Source organism: Sciurus vulgaris, assembly GCF_902686455.1.
Source record: "Sciurus vulgaris genome assembly, chromosome: 6".
NCBI classification, from domain to species: Eukaryota; Metazoa; Chordata; class Mammalia; order Rodentia; family Sciuridae; genus Sciurus; species Sciurus vulgaris.
The window spans coordinates 111,906,611-111,924,125 of NC_136466.1; the positions used below are offsets into that span (position 1 = coordinate 111,906,611).

The 17,515-nt window shown below is 40.4% G+C and overlaps 1 long non-coding RNA gene across 4 annotated transcripts in view; it reads right to left on the reverse strand.

The window, feature by feature from the left end:
• LOC306664112 overlaps nucleotides 1-17,176 on the reverse strand; it is a 160,331-nt gene extending 143,155 nt beyond the window's left edge. For 3 of the 4 annotated variants that reach the window (XR_013764648.1, XR_013764649.1, XR_013764650.1), the window contains exon 1: nucleotides 16,814-17,176. This is a non-coding gene — a long non-coding RNA (uncharacterized lncRNA). Of the gene's footprint in view, nucleotides 1-11,773; nucleotides 11,888-16,813 lie in introns of all 4 variants that reach the window. The other variant, XR_013764651.1, reaches the window with a different exon arrangement.
• Between the last annotated feature and the right edge of the window lie 339 nt (nucleotides 17,177-17,515).

Consider the following 17,515-nt stretch of genomic DNA (forward strand, 5'->3'; position numbering starts at 1 on the left):
TGCACCACAGGAAAAGTAGAAGCAGAAGGGTGGGAGGAATTGCTATGCATTTGGGAACTGTAATTATAGAACTCCAAAGTAGAAATGACAGGAATTTGTTCTCCAACCAACATTCCAGTGACAACAAGTTTATTACTTCATGAGGTTGCCTGCTATGGACCATGCTAATTCTCATGAGTAATTAGCAGTGCATTTTGAGCTGTCTATGACCCAAACATCCAAACTTTGGTTACCACCAACATCCATGTTCTCCTCTTCTTCCAAAACTTACAGCGAGACTACATTTTCCATTCTCCCTTGAAATTACCTGAAGCCAGAGAACTGTATTCTGAGCAATGGAATGTGAGCTAGGTTTTATGACTCTCTTCCAGTCCTGATCCACAAAACCTCCCACACGTGATCTTTGCTCTTTCTTCATCTGCTAATTGAATGGAAAGGACTCTGGGAACAGGGAGATGGGCAAGGCCCAAGTAAAGAGTCTCAGTCCCTGAATGACTGACTACATGGAGCAGAGACACACCTCCACCCTCATTCTCACTGACCAGTGATATGGGGGAGAAGTTAATTAATATCTATTCTGTTTAGTCACTGATATTTGGGTTAACTGTCTCAGCAACTAGCATCATTCACTTTAACACTTATCTTTTGAAGTAAAAGATAAACCTACTACTCTTTGTCTCCTTTACCAGACCTTGAAATATTTGAAGACATTTCTCACCTAACGGTGACAAGATGACAATTCTGACTTACTCCCTTAGTATCCCTTCTGTCCTTCCCCAGTTCAAGCAATTCTCCAGTGTGCAATCCTGAGAACATTGTGTCAGAGCAGGGGTTTGCATGGAAGAAATCATAGAGAATCTCTTTCTGGTTAAAGTTTCCAAAACATAAGTATTTGGTAGGTTAAAGATGATTCCCAATATAATCAGAATCTTTGGGGCAAATGTCATCAGTGACAGAAGTGCTACTGATAGGACGGGAGTTCTCCACCTGCAGGATGGAAAAGTATTTCACAGACCCAACAGTCTTCCTCCACTAAATTACCACAACAGGATTAAGCGTAAGGGATCCACTGTATTGAATAGATAATCTTCTCTCCTACATATGTTGAGTGATACTCGTTATTTATCCTTCTTGGGGGAATTTTTAAAAATTATTTGAGTACCATGATTTAGATGAGAATCCCCACTTACGAGAGAAAGGAAAGGGGAACAAAGAGTTGGAAGGCATAGAAGAATCCCACACAGCAAGGAGAGAGGTGTCAGGGAGCCTGCAAGAATGCCAAGGACATGTGGCAGAAGAAAAGGCAGAGCCCACGAGGCAGCAAGATCCAGGGAAGGAGGAGCTTAGAAGTTTCTGAGGCATGAACCACCTTCCAGAGGGAGCAAAACTAGCTGGAGGGTGATCCTCCAACCTATAACCTTCAGAAATCCTCTAAAGATTCTAGGGGTCAATGAGCAGCTCCATAGGTACATTTGAATATAATTCAAGGACTTCCTAAAATTTCCACATCTTTTCCATGCTTTCCAACTGCTAAGTCCTCAAGAATAAATAGCTTTCTTTCCAGTTTGATTTTTCTCTCTAGGTCAATAGATTCTCCAAGTTGCCAACACAACCCTTCTTCCAGTACAAACTCAGTCTTTGGACTTTGGTGTCCTAGAACACCTTGCCAGACCCCTAATGTACTTCTGACAGGTTGTGGTTGTCAAAACATCATAAAATGTTTTGTCAAAACAATCTCTTTCCTTAATGTAATCATAGTCTGGAATTTTATCAACAGCAGTGTTGGAATGAGGGTCATGAGAAGAAGAATCTTGTTCTAGTGGCTTCTGAGGAAAACATTTGATCATAGAGGGTAGAACTGGCAAATACATTGTCAGAAGGAAATACTTAGTGGGGAGATGAAAAATAATAACAAAATTTCTTTCTCAGGAAAAGCAGGTATTTAATAACTATTAAGTGTCAAATGGGGGAATTAAAGTAATCTTTAATAAATTGTGCCCAGCACATGTAAAATAATTACATGTATTACTTAAGAAAGATTCATGGGCTGTTTTTAGCCTGGGGTCTTGCATTTTAAGTGGGATATGGGAAAATAGGAGAGAGAACAGATCAACCCGTTATTGAAGCCCTTGAAGGAAGATTAAAGGAGTTAAAGTAGTTTCATTTGGGTGATAAGAAAGCTAAATAGGTGTTTAAGATAATCCTAAAGGATAGTCCCAGGACATAAGCCTACTGAACTCAGCTCCTTGCCCACATTAAGCCCGTGAATTCAAATACTGCCTGAAAAACCACTGTGTTGGATGGAGAGTACAGTCCTATGCTTTCCAACGTGCCTTCCTCCTGGGGTTCCCAGATTGGTTACCCACTATGTTAGTCAGTTTTCCTTCAGCATGATGAAATACCTGAGATAGTCAACTTATAAATAAAAAAAAGGTTTATTTTGGTTATGGTTTTGGAGGTTCCAGTTCTTGGTGAGTTGGCCCCATTGCTCTGGGCCTGTGGCAAGGCAACACATCATGGGAGAAGCAGGTGTTGAAGCAAAATCCCTCATATTACAGCAGGAAGTAAGAATAAGGAAGGGACCAGGGTGCCACAATCCACTTCAAAGGCATACCCTAATGACCTGAAGATCTAGACCCCACCTCTTAAAGATTCCACACCTCCCAATAGCACTATCCTGGGAACCAAGCCTTTAACACATGAACCTTTGGGGACATTTCAGATATCAGCACCCATATCCCTGTGCCCCAATCTTGTGCATCAGGTTAGCAACTTTGATGATCCCCCTAAACCATTGTACCCAACCTGTACCTGGGCCCCTAACGGGTTTGATACCCCAACAGGCTGCTCTTCAATCTTCCTGCCTCCTGGCCCACTTTCTACCCTTGTGGCTTCTGGCTTGCAGTGTTTTGCAACTCTAGTGGGCCTCCCTGCCTTTCATAGTTTCTCCATCTTTACTCTGTCCCCTTTCCACACTGCTCCAGAGTAGCATAAGCATCAGCAATGAACTTCCTGCAGGTTTAGAGTTTTTCATAATAAATGGCATTTTAAAATATACGTCCTGATTGCTTTTTTGCCTCCAATCTCCTTAGCATTATTCTCAAGCCCCTTTACAATCTGGCCCATTCCATATCTCCCCTCTCATTTGCCCCCAGTGACTACTCAGCTCCAACCATACTCACACTTCCCTGAACCTCCTTGTGCTTCCATGCCCTTCTTCTCGCCAGTTCCTATGCCTGGAATGTCCATCTTGTCTCCAGAAGTCATCTTGAGCAACCCAAAATCAACTTTTATGCCGTCCTGGCACCTAGGCAGAGCTCATCGCCTCCTTCTGTGGTTCCCACACATAGTGCTGAAAGAGCCCTTGTCACGTATTATAATTTTTTGTTACATTTTGATTAACTTACTAAAAGTAGGAATTGTATCTCATTTATTTGAATTTGCCTCCAGTAATCAACACAGTATCTGATATTTGTTTGTTTGTTTGTTTGTTTATCTCTGCAGTGCTGATGATTAAACACAGGGCCTCACATACTAGGCATACGCTCTGCCACTGAGCTACATACCCAATCCCCATATCTGGTAGTTAGTGTATGCTTATCATTGCCTATTGAATAAAAGAATAAACTCCCACCTCCAAGATTCTTCTTGTAGTTTACCCAATATATCCAACCCAGCTGGGAGCTGGAATGTTTGATTCAGAGGGAGAAGCAGGATTCCAGGAGCAGGTTAAGAGGAAGTAAGTCACAACTACCCCCGTGGCTCCTGCTGGGTATCATTTTACATCCCAGAGTCTGAATCTAAGCTGGTAGTCTCCGCCTTGTCTTTTCCTAAGTGTTCTAACTGCAGCAAAACTCCTTCATTAGCCAGTCTGGCCACACCACAGACATGTGGGTTGAAAGCAGAGGCTGCCTGTTTCTTTTCAGGTTCCTATGGATACCAGGCTTCTTTCAACCCAGTGGGATCCATCTGCGTGGGCAGCTGCCATCTCTGGATTACAAATACACAGTGAAGAGGAGGGTAGGAGAGGAGGAAGGGGAGAAAGAGAGAACAGGAAGGAGGAGCGCAAGAAATAATTGAGAGAGAGCATATGGTTACTCGTTCCTGCAGAAGATAGAATATATTTGATAGCTTGTTGAAAATCAAACATATTTTTGAAAATTTTTCCTTTCACTAAATATAAAATGTGAAAATCACCAATGGAAGATTGCCTTCCATTCTGCAGCCAAAGCCAAGTGCCTGGATTTATTTTGATCAGTAATTTCTAGACATATCCTTCACAGCCATAACTCGGCAGCCAAGCATTCCGACATGTGCTTAACTAAGAAGCAAATTAGGCAGCCAGTCTATAAAAATGTAATATGGTGTCTTTTTCTCCCTTTTGCTCATTTCATTAATAAACATGTACATTGATGCACACAGTAATGATGATAATATTTTGTATGGCTGACTCTTTACAGTTGAACAAGGATCTTTGACATAGAGCTCCACAATAACCCAGTGAGGCAGGCAAACTGCATGGACATCTTGTCCTCCCAAGGAAGAATCCTGATGAAGAATCTGAGTCACTGAGTAGAGATAGTCCAGAACGACTCGGTGGAGGTGGGGTCAAGAGTCAAAGCCAGGATGCCGGCTTCCACCACTGGTGCCCTCGACCCCACACCCATCTCCTATTTCCTGCCTGGCTGCCGGCTAAGCCTCCAGCACTTCTCAATTGGAATGCAAGAGGTTGGGAAGGAGGGAATGGATGATTTGTAGGTGCAGGCATGTTGACAAAGTTTTATAGTTTCTGGGTTTTTAAAACCCCCACATTAAAGTAAAGCAAATAAATTCAGGTTCAATAATCAAACCACTGGCTTATAACTTTTCAACTCATCACTTTCTCTGAATTTACAAATTTGGCTTTCTTGCCTATACATTGAAGACTTTTGAACATAGTTGCTATGCTGATTGGATCTCCAAACTTGAGGTCATTATTTCTGGCCCCATGGGTGCCTGTAACTTTTGTTTTATGATTTCCTATGACTTCCCTCCCCATTCTCAGGAGCCTTAGATGCCCTAGATATAGGGAGACCTCCTTTTTGCCACATTTCATCAGTTTCTCAAATATCTGTGTATGTGGGTTACTGATGACAATACATTAGTGTTAAAGAACACTCAAGTTTATGAACAGATTTACTCTTTCGTACACCCTACCTCCTATATCCTTCCCCCATAACATCCCCTCCCTGGCCATGAGGTCAGTGAGGCAGATATTACTGTTTTAATTTTACACATAAAACATGGAGCCTGGAAAGGTTAAGTAAATGTCCATTTTAGACAAACAGAAAGTGGTGAACCAAGAACCAAGAACTACTAAATCCTAAACTTCTGATGCCAAGCCAACTCCTGCAGCATGACTGTTCCTTTAACTCTCCCCCCTACCCCCACCATAAAAACCTGGTAAGACAGGAAAAAGCCCATAACACCACTGATGAACAATAGTCAAAGCACAAGCTGAACTGTGGGTAGAGTCCTCCTCCTGGGTGGGGGTCCTCTTCTGGGAGCCCATAGCACTCTGAACATGTCTCAGAGAGAGAACATCCTGCTCCACCACGATTGCCTCTTGACTTAACTGGGCCTCCCACATGGAAGCTCTTGAGCCCAGGTGCATGGATGGTTCATGAATCCTCTGCAACTGAATGAGGATTTTTTTTTTTCATGGAGAAGTTTCGTAGTTTTTACTAGGTGCTCAAAACAGCACAAGAGAAGTTAAAAAGTATTGCTCTGCCCTGTGAGCTCATCAAGCTTGGTCTCTCCAAAACCTACCACAGTGCCTTTTCATGCAACAAGTGCTGGATGGATGCATACATGTGTGTGTGAGTGGATGCATAGATATATGGCTCTACAATTTCTTTTTATGTCAAATTCTAATTCCACAATTGACTATTATGCAGAGTGAAAGATGTACTAGTCAGGACTCATCAACTGAGCAAAATTTAAGGGGTAAATATTTAAAATTGTGAAAATCTTTTTGACTCTCTATTAAATGTGCTATGGCTGACTCATGTTCCCCATTGTTCTTCCAGTCTGCCCATCCCTTGATCACCATGCAAAGAAGATGATTTACATATGACCAGTGTCAGCAGAGCAAATGGGAAAATTTTATGGCACACATTCCAGCAGTGGCTGGCTACACATTGTACATTTTATAGCCATTTCCCTGTCAGAATTATAAATCTGCCATACACACACCAAAAAAAGAACTAATTTAAAATGGAGCATATCAGAAAATCACAACTCAGCAAAATATGGTATTTTTCTGACAAACACTGCATAACTAAGCTATATATGCACATTGTGGTTTTAGAGACTATCCAAACTGCAGGGTGATTGGGGATTCCAGTCCCTCATCCCTGAGTGCAGGACTGATTTCAAGAAGATAATTAAAGTCAATTGTATATGGTATATGAAATCAAACACCCTCCTACACTCCCTGGGTTTGGCAGATCAAAGATAATAAACCTGTCATGAACCAAGACAAAGTGCCACCAGGGAGTGGCAAACCCCTATCAGGTTTAAATTTTGTCAGAATAGTTAGTGTGGAATAGCGTTTGATGAATACACCCTCCTCCTATAACCTAGGCTGAACGGCATTGAAGGAAAATTGGCCAGGTCTTTCAACACATTGGCAAGAGTCACCCCTGTCAGCCTGGAAAAGAGAAGAGAATGGGAGAAATATGCTGGAGAACAGTGCTCATCTGTACTGCCAGCACTCAAAATAACTGTGGCCAGAATCTGTCATTGGATATTTCCATGCAAGTATCAATAAGCCAAACACAAAAAACTACCTGGAGGCTGGATCTGACTGCAGGACTTCGAATTAAATGCCCAAGAGTATAAAGTGTCCTGCCAAGGACAATCGTTCCTCTACCAGTGATTTGTACACTTTTCCTTGTCAGATTAGAAAGAGGAAGCAAGGTGTAATCAATGGATCAAAAATCATATCTAAAGTTCTAAATTCTGAAATCTGTATCTCCACTGGTAAACAAAAGACATCCTAGGATTCAGGAGATGGATTCAACTTATTTTATGCACCAGTACGATAAGAAGAAGGAGAATTCTTTGTAAATTTATTATCTCATGTCTACATTGTCTTACTTATCATCACAACTCTGCAAAGCAAGCAAAACTGGTATTGTGTTTCTAAGGATGCAGATATAAAAATAAAGATTAGAAACTTCAAGTAGCCTTTTCGGGTTCACATATCAATTTTTAGAGCTAGGTCGCATGTTCGCTCACTCTGGGACCAGGGTTCTTTTCAAAAGAGCCCTTCCCCAGCAAAGTCTAAGGCTCTGCTCATGCTTACACTGCTACTCAAATGGTCCCGTATGTTGGCAAGTCACCTTACAGATAAAACTCCTTTATAAAGAGGTCCTTTTAGCAATTTGATAATGGAAACCCTTTGGATTGATCCAGAATGTACTCATCTGGTGTACTCATCATTTTGTTGCTTTTGTAATAGTCAAGCATAAGCTTCATTTCTAGCAGTTTAATTATAAAATGTAACTACATGTATTTTTAGTCGCTTTATGCCCTTAGGACAATTATTGATCTAAGGGCCTTTGAAAAAAATTTTAAACTTTCAAAAAGTATTATTTAAGGAAAAGTTTGCTTTATTCATTCCATTTACAAAATATTTTTTAAGCACCTGCCAAGCACTGTCCAGGACATTAAGAAGATAATTCCTTACAGAGGACAAAGTGCCTTCTGTAAGGAGCTTAAAACAGAAAGAAGATATGAAGTAAGAACAGACAAATGCATAAATGGCACTAATGACTACAATAGAACAAAGGCAGAAGGTTCCAGAAGCATCAAGAAAGGACACTCAACCCAAGGTAGCAAGTCAAAGGAGGCTTCTCAGGGGGAAGAACAACAATGCCAACAATTTGGGAATAGGATTTGGGGGAACATTTCTAGACTCATTTGTACTTCCAGGGCCCCTGGGGAACTCAGACCAATATTTAAGGGCCCGTGAACTTTTCCACTTACTTTGCCCATACTACTCTCTTGGCCAGAATACCTCCCCTTGAATTTTATTCCAATGCCATCTTTGTTCTTCTGAAATCTCAGCTTCAATGCAGTTCTTTCTTAAAAGCCTTCTTTGACTTATTTTAAGAAACAAAACTGAAACTAACCTGAGAAGATTTGTAAATAAAAGATTGGAGTTCACTTACATTTCCTTTGGTCCAATCAGAAATCCTAAGCCCTCAGCTACATTAGCATCAAAAGGTCACTATGTGTGCACTTCAATGTTTTGAGAATAAATCATCCTATGTGCTACCTGAGCATTACTGGGGAAGCCCAGTGGGAAAATCATGGTCATTTCTAAAATATTCCAAAGGCAGAGGAGTGAGAGAGAAGTTGTCCTTTCTCTGCTCCGCTGGATCCCCGTTGGGGTATGAGAGGCAGCCGGAAGGTCAACCACTGTCAGGATCCTTGGTCAACTGGTGGCAGATTTGGGTGAAAACATGTCAACACTGCATTGCAGAAGACTTCAGTTTTTTCACCCTAAAATTATATAGTGGTTCTTCTGACCATCAGCAAATCTTTTCAAATGGGACCAAAACAATTTTCTTCAGAGACACTACAGGACTAAAGAAAGAGACAATATTCATATTATAGAGTTTTGCAAACTCTCCGGATGTCCTAACAATAAGTTACAGATGTTTAATCCTAAATTAAGAAGCTAAATATAATGTGGATTCTACAAACGGCAATTTTCTATAATTTGAGGAAAATATTTGGTAGCTCAATTCCCATTGGAAATGGTTGGCAGCAGTTCGGCTGTCTGTTAAACATCTCTGTCAGCCTTTCTTCAGGATAGGATCGTACCAGAGAAGAACAATAGATTTACAAAAACAGCATAGAATGATTGGGAAACTGTAATTTGAATTTTCCTCTGAACATCTTGATATTATTTTATAACCAGGGGATGTATTAGGATATCAAGGAGTATACATTCATATTTGTATTAATTCCATTAAGCCTTCTTGGCTTTTCACATTTTGTTATTGCCTTGTTCTCCTTTGTTTTGAAAAGAAACTATCAGTTTTCCTGTGGCATGCTATTTTATCTTTGCCTGCAATAAGATATCAGCCTAATATTGGCAGAGCAACTTCCTACAATGATTCTTTGTTTTAGAAAAAAAAAATGCATGAATAGTACATTATTAAAATAGAGAAGGAAGTGTGTTTCATTTCATTTATTATTTATTTAGTGAAGATTGTCATGGTACCAGGTGTTTTACAAAAGACAAATAAAGTAAAGCAATAACACAGTACACTTGAATCTTGCATTGCATACAAGGATCTCTGAGTGCTTACCAAACACTGACTCATAAATCAACTCACTTCAGGTAGGACGTAAAGGTTGCTTTAAGTTTACAGTCAACTTTAGAGAATCTGCTGTGAACAGTGCTTCGTACCACAAGTGAAGACTGTGTCACTGGGTCTCTGAGCCCTCCGAGGACACAGGGAAAGATGAAATCAAATGGGGGTGGGGTTATGAGAAATGGTGGGTGAGTTTTAAAGAAAAGGAACTAGAAAAAACATAGTATCAAATGAGAGATTCTGGGAAACCGGAAGCTATATCAGCAAGTTTCAGAGTTTCGACTGATGACCATGGGTTCTAAATCAAATGCACACTTAATAGCTGTCGGAGTAAATGTTTTACTTACTCAGATTTGGCTCTTATCTTTGTCTAACAGTCAAGAGATCTGAAATTTTTTGTGTAGGAGAAATTTTCCCTGAATTCTTAAAAAATATTAATAGCCAAAGTTGTATTTTTAATATTCACAGAGTTGAAATATGCTCTATTCTAAATAATAATCACACAGAATTTGCCACATGTCTTCATGTAAAAGTTGAAATCAGGAAACCGTCATCTACTTAGATCCCACTGAACTATGAATTTGTGGACCAATAATCAGCAGTGGGTGGGAGAGTATGCCTGTGATGTTTATCAGGTAATGCCCAAAGGGGGTCAGACCTGTGATCCAACGGGGGTCATCCATTCCAGGGTTCCTCTGTAGGCCTTCGTGGAGAGTTGCAACTCAAAACTTCAAAATTCATACTTTTGTTCTTGGGGAGAGTTTGGTGAGTCTTATGCTCAGAAATAAAGTAGAAGGCAGAGAACCAAAAGGTACATCTTCCAATTACTATTTCAAAACCAGGAACCAGAGGCCCGGGCTGTGCAGGGCAGCGCTGCTTTAGCCTGGCTTTCTGTCATCTACTTCCAGGGCTCAACCTTCTCTGGGTCTGGGTTGGTGTCCTGAGCCTTTTGCAAGTTTATGGGGTGGCGGCCAAGCAGCCTCCTGAGAACAAGTCTACACTGTACCCTCTACTAGAGGGTGCAGTCTGCTAGAGTACTCCACTCTCGGGGTTCCTCTGGGCTGAGGTTCCTTTGGGAGGCAGCTCAGAGAGGAAGGAGCCAGGAGTAGGCTGGAGCAACAAAGGCTCAGTATTCAAGGAGGGTAATGGGAGTGTGGTGGCTGGTCCATGCCCAGCGAAACCCTTGGGCCAAGTGCTTAGGTCCCTGGGAGTCACAACATCACCATCAAATTCTAAAATAGTTGTTCCAATAAATGATTCAGCTCACTAGGGCCCATGTCCCACATTTAAAATGGGGTAACACAAGGGAGGGAGCATTCCCCCACACTCTGACAGCTTTGACACCCATGGGTCACTGCTGTGAGAAACGCCTGGGTGCTAAGCCCTGGAGCCAATAGCAGAGGAGCTGCAGTCCTTTGACCCTGAGCAGGGGAGACTGGAAACACTTGCAAACCTCTCCCTGGGGTCCCACAGAAGTACTTGAAGGAGAAGAAGATATTATTAAACAATTTATGAGAGCTATTTTGAGATACGATTCAAATACTTCATATGTCAGAACATTTATAATTTTCCCACATTTGCAATTTCCATTATCATCAGTTTCAAAGGCAATAAATGATGCAGGGTTTCATGTTCATCTTTCGAAAACAGGAGGAAGAGGTGAGACCAAGACCCACTCCTAGAACCCTATGGGGAGGAACAGAACAAAAGCAAGGAGTGGAAATTTTGTGGAAGGAAGGGAAACAGCGAATATCTTGGGTTCTGCATTAAGAAAACAAGCAGAGTGTGCAGATCCTGAAGATTCCCCAAGGACTTAAGAAATATAATAGAAATATTAAACATTGGAGCAGAAGGAATTTTCAAATTTCACATAGGAACAGACAGCATACAAGCATTTAGCAGGATTTATTCTCCCCTGCTATAAGCATACTCAAATTATTCTTATCTAAATAGAATTTGGCCATGCACTATATTTTTCTTCTAATCTCCTACATATAAACATCTAGTAATACTTTTTTTTTTTATAAAATGATAATTCCAAATCCCTACAGGCCCTCTACTGGCAACATTTCCTAGCCATTAGATGATGACTATGCAAACAATAAAGTAATAGAATCTCATTTCTTCCGCTCTTCTGGCCCTTTTGGGAATTCAAGTAGCTCTTTCCAACCAGCAGGACCAATTAGAAAGTGATGCTGTATTATAACTTCAGACTGCAAGAGGTTTCTCCGACAGGTAAGGACACCAATGTGATCCAAACAAAAAGGAATCAGAAAGACTTGCAACTGAGTCTGTATTTAGCAAAGCACTCAGTAGAAAGCACATACAGCCTCCTCTTGCTCTGCGTGGTTCTCTTCATTGAGCGATAAGACTAGTGGTCACTGCACACCATGCATACGCACCTTACTCTCTCCGCTTGGCTGTGACTCAAGAACCAGGGCTTCTCTGCTTAAGTCATTCAGCATCTACACAGTTGACTGTAGTAGCTGCTTTTATCTATTTTAGAATGGGGACCCCTAGAAGGAAAGAACCACAGAATTGCCTCAAAAGTACAAGCTTCAAATTCTAGAAATATCATCTCCTATTTTACAGATGGTTTATTTGTCAAACAAGATTTTTCTTTTCTTTCCATTCTACATTTTCTTCCACCTCCAGTTCCCTTCCATCTGTTTGGCCCTCACTTGACTGTTTATAATGCCCCTCCCTTAAAAATGCAGCTGCCCAGGACATAGCAGGCTACCTCTGCATTGACACCCAGAGAACAGGCAGAAACCAAAGCCCTCTGCCTGCCTTTTTAATCTTTACCTCATCTCCCTTTCTTCATTCTTGCACATTCCTTGTCTTCTTCCCAGGGAATAGTCTATCAATTTTCAAAGCACTTACACATGCTTTATCTGTATTCAGTAACTGAGTCTTTAGTGCCATGAGTTCAGAGTTAAAAATTAATGAGATCATGTTGCAAAATTTCCATTTTTATATTGCCTGATCCTAAACAGGTAAGGAAATATATTTGGAAACTCAAAAGAATGGTATATAACATTCACAATGTCTTTCTAAACTTTTGTTGTAAATCTCATTTCTTTCATAGTTCTGTGAAATATAACCTCTCTTGACTTGTCTCCCTAAGTGACTTTTCTGGCTTTAACATAGAATTATAAATGAAGTTGAATAAGAAAGATCTACTAGAAGCAGAGAGGAATCATGCTGGTCATAATCCAAGGGTCCCCTGTTCTACAAAACATTGAGAAATAGCTTCTCTCTATCCATTGTTCCATCTCTATTTACCTGCATAACTTTTTTACACGTACAGTGGTTATCATACTGCTGAGCATTAAATTTGTCTGTTTGATACATGCAGCTTAATTTTCTTGGATCTCCTAGCTTATATCAGATTCCAGATTCTTCTTGTTTATGGTGCTATTGCAAACTCAAAATATCCTAATGATCACGATTACTTTTTATTGTAATTATTGCAATCATTGTAAGTAGGTACACTTGATTTTTTTTTTTTTTTTTTCTCTCTTTGAAACTGGGTCCCACTAAATTGCCCAGGTTGGCCTAGCCTGGACAGGAACTACTGGGCTCAAGCAATCCTCCTGCTTGACCTCCTTGACCTTAGCTGGGACTACAAGCATACACTACAGTGTCTAGCTTAAACTTTGAAAAATCTTAAGGACAGATTCTTGTTCTCTCACTTATACACCTACACCACAACCTCTCCCTCATCTGTACCCCACCTGAAAGGACTAACAGATATGCTGCTAACAGATATGTCCCTGAGAATGCAAGGGACTGTGAGGAAGGGAAACAGGTGAGGAAAAATTAGTCCAAGAGAGTAGGGTCAGCCTGGTGTGCTTGGAAGAAATTTGTGATCAATATAAAAATGATTTCCAGAAAACAACTTTCCATCTACTCCCATCTTGCTATTTAAATTTTTGAGAAATAATCATGTAAATGATTATTGAAAAACATCCTGGCTAACAAACATAAGAACTAACAACTTTGTACCTGTTTCAATATGCCTCTTCTGTTTACTTTTTTCTTTTGTTGATGTCAGGGAAAAACCTAAAGGTGGAATGTTTTTGCTGATACGTGGAAGCTATACCACAGTACAGGGAGAGGGCAAAAAGAGAAGTTCAGTAGATTAGACAAAGGGGAATGAAAGGGAGGGAGGGGGATAGGAATAAGAAAGACAGTAGAATAAATCTAACATAATTTTTCTGTGTACACATATGAAAATACTTAAGTGAACCTCACCATGGTGCCCACCCATAAAAATGGGATCTTAATTGGAATAAGATCTATCCCATGTTTATATAATTTTATCAAACAGATTCTATTGTCATGTACTACTAAGAAGAACCAATAAAAATAAATTTAAAAATTGAGTAAAAAGAAGCAGCACTGTTTAATGAACAGGGCTGTCTATTAACACAGACTTGAAATCTCTGGCACGTGCTGATCTCCGTTAAATGAAATACAATCTTCCAGAAAACAAAGGCAACTGTATTTTACTGGCAACCTCAAAGACAAGCTCATCACATTCTTTCTGATTTAATATGCGTTTTTAAATTATTCATCTGCAAGACATAAAATAGTTCATTTTGAGAAGTCGTCTCATTTGGATGTTAATTTGCAAATAAGAGTCAGGGAGAAGTTTGTATAAATTATTTTTGTAAATATATGTGCATGTAATATTTTCTAAAATTTTAAACCAGTGAATAAAACCTTCTCGGGAAGAATGATCCAAAGATAATCACCCTGACTTGGAATAATTTTATCACAGTTCATCTTCAGTGAGCTTCTTTAGTAATCTGAAGGGTGAGATTAGACTCTCATTATGAACTACTTATAAACATCATTTGAGATGATGGGAAAGTAATTTGAAGAATTTGGGGCCTGGTAATGAGTTTCCTTTGAAGTTGGGGAGGGGTGGCAGTGGGAACAGAATTTGAGATAATTGCTGGTTGTCTCCAAGGAGTCCAAATGTTGATGAAGCTTCTGCGTTTAATAATTAAAGATAGTAACCTCAGAGAAAGATGGAGTAATGTTGGCAGTAACCCCTGGACACTGTAAAGCCTGACTCTTGGCCTAACTACCCAACCCTCTAATGTTATTCTCCTCCTTCCTCTAGCTCCCATCTCTGCCCTTGCTGTGTCTCCATCTTAGGCACTAAGAACACTTGAAAGATGAGGAAGGGAAGAAAACCTGCCTGGGAAACAACTTTGGCAGCATGGCACACTGCAGTCGTAAAATACCCACCTTCCTGCCTGAGGTGCCATTCTGAAGAACAAGGATAACAAGGCTACCTCCCCCAAGCATGTTCAGGAAGTTGACAAATGTTTGCAAACCTCTTTGAAGTTTATAAGCTGTACAACTGGGTGAAGTCCAATTAATGCAAGCATAGGAAACTCTTTCCTAGGAGACAGGTACACCTGGGTGTGGCTTTTTCTCCCCATTCATTTGAATCTCTGTTGCTAGACTCATGAGAACTTCATTCTGGCTAATCATGTCATACTTAGAATATTCTTCCAGGATCTACAACCAAGAGAACTTCACAGACCATTCCTAAAGTTCTGGATTTGGCCTGGATAACCCTTAGACCAATCATAAGTGCCTGTTGGCCTAGCTTCATGGGTTAGGGGAGGGAAGTCTGATGGAAAATAAAGACGGATGTTCTCATTTTTTATGCCAATTCCCAGAGCATCCCTCTGGTCTGGAAGCATTTTTCAACCATGTCAGGAGAAAAAATGGAGAAAGAAGAACATGGTCATGGCTTGCCCAGAAAACAAGGTCAAAGATGTGACATCACTTCAACTAATTACATCTTCAATTACTATTTCCAAATAAGGTCACATTCCAAGGTACCAGAGATATAACTTCAACATATGAAATTTGAGGGGACATAACAATATCTGTTATAATTCCCAAATATTGGACTTGCTAAAGCAGATAGAATTTGCAACCTTCATCTCAGATCCTTCCTTGCAGATAAAGTTTTGCCTTCCCTGTTCTGGGCCACTGTGTTGAGACCTGCCTCTTGCAAGTCCCCCTGCTTCCCTTCACACACTCCCCACTGACTGGACACCTGTTCAACCACTTCCTGCTCTCACTAACCCAGGGAGGGGCAGCAGGAGAGCTGGGGAGGGAAAAGGCTGTTTTTTCTTGACTTCTGCTGTCTCACATAGAATTTGCACCTTATTAAGGAATGGGACAGAAGAGCATCTTTCCTGGGTGCCAATCTAGGGCACCTCAGGAGCTCTGAAAAATCTCCGAAAATGAAAAGACACAAAGAAAACTGTTCACTAGGATGAGTGGGATTCTGCAGCCATCTGAGAGAATGTTCAAATAACAACAGATGTCGCCCCAATTGTCCTCGTAGAACAGGTTCTGCTAACTGAAAGATTTTGGTTTTGTAAAGATTTTGGTTTTCAAGATTGAAGTCAACACTTAATTGTTCAGATCTGTCAAAGCAAGAATGAGCCCAGTATTCTATATAATTAATATGCACCAAGAAAAAAAGGAGGAAAGAAAAGCCAAAACTTATTCCTTCCTTCTTGGCCCATCCTCTACTCCATGACTAGCCTATCTCAACCCTGAACCAGAAGTGGAACATAAGAATTACCAATGTGAACATGGTTCCAAGTATTACCATGCCCAGGATATTCCAAAATCAATGAAATACCCTCAAGAACAAGTTTCCCTTTGCATCTGCATGGTTTGGGAGAATAGATTTGCCATACTGAGTATGGCTTTAAAATGCTTCCAGAAGCTGGACATTGGGGCTCCCCTTCTTCACACTGTAGAACATGAAGTTTCCACCTAACTAACTTGCAACAAAGACAAGTTATCTAAAGGGTGATATGATTAACTCAAAATTTATGTGATCATTTTTCTACATTCAAAAATTTTAAATTTATCTTTTTAAAATACATTAAAATGCATTTAAATTCGCAGAACAGTGTTTCTCAGGAAGGAGGGACCTACTTCCTCCTCTTCAGAGTCAAGTTATCCTTTCATTTGTGAAACAATGATGAGAGGAGAGGATAATCTCTTTTCCATGTTCTTATTTGGCAAAAATAAAAACGGGTAACTATAAAGTGATCTATCCATTCACACACACACACACACCCTTACTTTACACATTTTTCTCTTTTTCTTTATTAAACTGTCCTATGAAGTATGAAACCAATGATCAAAATGTGGGCGGGGGTACACCCTAAGAGATGATTCTGATAGTATGAGCTACTCCAAATACTGTAAGTACTGTAATAAGTTTCTCAGGAAAGGAGTCAAACAAAAGATTTGGTCAGGAAGAAACTCCTCTTGAAATGAAGCTAGCACATGCCTACAATAGCCTTTCCCCTACAAAGCATCAACTTATCTTCCACTTGGATACCCAGCCCTGCCCAACTCCCAGGAACAATATTTCTTAGTCTTACCCAGCATTGAATCTGTGATGCCAGTGTCTTTGTTGCTGCTCCAGGTTCATGCCTGCCTCACATCATCTCTGTGCAAGCTACAATATTTATGTCTCTCTGTCTGAACTGCTGGCTGGTGAGCAGGCTGTCTCGGGCTGTCTAGAGAGCAGGAAGCAGATGGAAAATAAATACAATTGAGGAACTCTTGGGGGAAAGCTACAGACAGGACAAGAGGGCTAGAAATAAACAAACAGGAAGGAGACTGACCCATACTTCTGCCTCTCATCCCTGGCTCTGATAGATAAGACTTAAACAGCAAGACGCCGACTGGGCTGTTTCAAATTCTACCGGCTTTGGCTTCAGAGTGGCTTTTTTCCTTTGAAAAATCTCTCTCTGCATTTTGTTAAAGGATGACTCAAAGAAGCTTTTAATAAGTGATTACAACTTTCCAAATGCTATAACTGTTATCACATTAGAAATGTGCAGTGTGCAAGAATTTGAAATCATCTTCGACATGAATATCACATACGTATCACGCACTTTTTAAAAGTAGAAACGATGACTTAGATGGATCATATATGTGTTAAAACAGAGCATCAGGGCCGGGGTTGTGTCTCAGTGGCAGAGGGCTTGCCTAGCATGTGCAAGGCATTAGGTTCGATTCTCAGCACCACAAGTAAATAAATAAATAAAGATCCATTGCCAACTAATATACATATATAT